This window comes from Rattus norvegicus, chromosome 15 (genome assembly GCF_036323735.1).
Source record: "Rattus norvegicus strain BN/NHsdMcwi chromosome 15, GRCr8, whole genome shotgun sequence".
Lineage (NCBI taxonomy): Eukaryota > Metazoa > Chordata > Mammalia > Rodentia > Muridae > Rattus > Rattus norvegicus.
Genome location: NC_086033.1, coordinates 18,625,518 through 18,629,233, shown reverse-complemented (window position 1 = coordinate 18,629,233; position 3,716 = coordinate 18,625,518).

Below are 3,716 nucleotides of genomic sequence, written 5' to 3'. Positions count from 1 at the left end.
TTCACAGATTAATACATCTTTCTGGCAAAAAAACCATTCTAATCATACAAGCTTTGTTTTTCTTCTTTACACTCACAAGCGTTCTTAATTCAGTGCTGATAATGACTCCTGATCCTCAGGGAGAGGAAGATGCTAGGGCATGGGTGAGTATCACGTTCATCTTGACAGATTAGCCAAGTTCCTTCATTTTTAATGTGAACCAGAGCTACGGATTGTTGGTGTAGTAATGTTGAAGGTTATTTCCTTCACAATGGTGCTACTTTTGCATCATCGTGATAAAGTCCCTCGAGGTTTGAGTCCGTAATCCTTGGCTGTGTTGAAATGGAGCACAGAACACAATGGAGCATCATGGAGACAAAACCATGCTTCGCTCCATTCCTGGCGAACGGAAGGCTGAGCGAGGCACAGAGTGGCTACTGCCAGAAGTCTTCAAAGCTCCGCCCCCAACTCAGCTTCTTTAAACAGGCTCCATTCTTCGGTTTATACCAGCTCCCAACAAACTGTTCAGATCTTGAATCTAGCAACAGATTAAGCCACTGTGTAGGTCAGAATCTTCATGACATAATCTTTCCCAGAAAAGTCCTTAGAGACTCACCCAGACGTGTGCTTAAGTAATCTACTAAGCATCATTTTTTTCCCATTCCAATCAAGTTGACAAACAAGACTAACTACCCAGGTGATCTATTTTCTCGTATTCCAATAACAATATCATTTTGCCTTCAGCCTCTGAGCTAATGTTACTGCCACACTTGGCTCAACAAATACCATAATCATTTGGTTAGAGAAAGTCACATGACCAGATTGGGGCCAGTGGAGTGAATCTTCAGCTGAGGGAAAGAGCTGTTGTTGTTTTCTAACAGACATGGATAAGGAAAGATGGGGCATGGATTAGAAAAATCAGGATCTTTAGGCACCCATCTCAAGTAGGATAAAACAACTCTGTCTTTCCTAAGGTGGAGAGACAACCGCTAGACAAGAATAGAATATCACTCACTAGTTTCATTGCTGGGACTAAACTCCTGACAAAAACAATTTAAATGAAGAGGGACTTTTTATGAATTGGGGAAATTAGCCTATATCACATTGGAGTCAGGAATGGTGGTGAGACCAGTTGGTGGCAATGGCAGTGGGATGTATAGGAATTTCCTCTTATATAGCGCTTGGGGTCACCGTAGTCCTCAAAGTCCACTATCTTGTGACCCACTTCTTCTAGCTAGCCCTCTCTTGCAGGAGGTTCCAGACGCTTCTCCAAACAACTTGTGTACAATTATTCAAACATGTAGAACTGTGGAAAAATTTATATTCAAACAATTACAGATAGATTTGTTTGAACCCTTCGGTTTAAAGTCAGATTACATTATATTGGGAGTTTTATATTAATACTCACATAGTTTTATTCACTTAGTCTTAGAATAAGAAACAAATAATATGAAGACCAAAAGACCAACAGGTTAAGGGTATCTGTGCTAAGGCTGAGACAACACCAAGACAGCTGGGAATCCTTCTTTCTTCCCCTCATGTTCCTTAGAACCTCATTCATTTGAGAGGCCTTTGAAAGTTTCTGAAGCTACTATTTTTAAATACACATTTTCATCCATCTGTCTATCTGTCTGCCTGCCTGTCTGTCTGTCTACCCATCTACCTACCTGCCTACCTATCTAACTATTATTTATTTGTTTTGGGGTGTGTTTTTGTATATTCATGTATGTGTTCCATAGCATGCATGTGGGAGTCTGGTTTTATTTTTTTCACCATATGGGATCTGAAGATCTTAACTAGGTCATCAGGCTTTGGTACAAGAGTCTTTGTCCAATGAGACATCTTTCTGGCCCCATCTGAAGCTACTCTTGGGTTAATTTCTGTTGTAAATCACCCTAGGCCCAAGCTTGGCCAAGCCTATTCCTCTATAGTACACAAGGAATTTGGACAGAATCTCAGCAAGAGTCCATAGTCCTTTGGTGCCTGGCAAACAGAACCGAGAGTCTGTGCGATTAAAATCATAACCTGTGTGAACTGGAGACAGTTAGACAGGACAAAGATGTTCAATAAAACGGTGTTAAGTGAATGGTACATTATCAAGTCTCAGGATGCTTGGATATGAGGTACTTTACAAGCTAGGACGAGCAATTTGCTTATTGCCCAACTCAGAGGCCACCACATTATTTTCAGAGAGTTTGGGCTATCTTCTCAAAAGTTAATATGTGAAAGAAGAAATACACAAAAAAGTAAAAAGTGGTTGCATAATTAAGAGGTATAAAAATGCTAGGAAACATTCTAGATGATATCTGTTATGCATCTAAAAGACTGAGTTATTCCTCAGCTAAGATAACTCAAATTATTTAAAGCATGTGAAAAATTGCTTGTCTTTTCTCTGGTGTACATGCAATTCTTTATGTGTATATCTTAATGTTCACGTTAAAATGTTATTAAATGCTATAATAGTAAAATTGCTCATACATATGTATTGATTTGACCAGAATCATTGATTTTCCCCTCTCAGAACCAAGGCAATACCACATTGGATTTAGTCGCCATGCTTCCTTAGTCTCCTTTAGTCTGTTTTCTTCCTTTTATACCATTACCAGGTTCCTTAACCTTGATACCATTAAAGATTATTGATCAGGCCTACCACTTGGCACACGTATTGAGCCTCGCTTAAATTTTCAATTGTCTCACAATACAGCGTTCATTTCACCCAGAAATAGTTACTAGGAAACCCTGAATGTATTTGTAATAAGTAAGAGTCTATCTAAGATGAAAAAACAATCGATCCTTCTTCATTTTTCTGTTTGTCTAGCTTACAATTTTTGTATACTTAAAAGTATTTTTTAAATCTCTCTTAGGACAGTCTCAGCATGCTTTCATGCTGGGTGAAACACTAAGATTTGGTTGGTCAAGGCTTCTCTCCTATGTAATTTTGAACAGATTAATTTATCTATTCATGATTCTTCAATTTAATCCTCTGAGGCTGGGTATGGCCTTACATATAAAGCATGTTAAGCTTCACTGAAGACAAGCACAGAATAAACCATTTGTTTGATCACTGTTACTTTTCTGATGTAATTCAAATATTCAAATACAGTCTTAGGTCTCTCCATTTTTAAATGAACAAAATTTAATGGATATTAGTTGAAGCTTGTGACTTGGACATTCTGTCTACCAGTCTATTTTCCTTTCACTCATCCATCCTCCACCCATCTAGCCTCTCATCTACCTCTCAAGAGCCTGCCACCATTGCATTTAAATTTTAGTTACACTTAGGAGACTGATCAAGGGTGAAGTGCAGAGTTTTCTTTTCTTTAGTACATTGTGATTAATATTAATGCCCACAAGTTGCTCTCTTGTTTGTAACGATTGAAGCATGTCCTGTGTACCTTTGCTCATTCTGTTGCTGCATTTCCCTTTGTGGTGTAATTTGTGCTATGGTTGTGAGCTGGCACGCAAGCCACGTCAAATAAGCCATCAGTTTAGAATGTCGTGTAGTGAAGCTTCCCTTTTGACACGAGGCACTCGATGGTAAGAAAAATCTAGAAGTAAGTGTGGGAATCTGTCTTTTAATTAAATTTTAAGTGTGTCTATCATCCTGGGTATGCAGAACTTAGAATGTGGCATCCCTTAGCTCCTCAGATCACATATAAAACCTTTTCCACAAGGGGTAAAGACTTTGTCATGAATAATGAATGAGAGCTGATTGAATCAACAGATTCTATGGATAG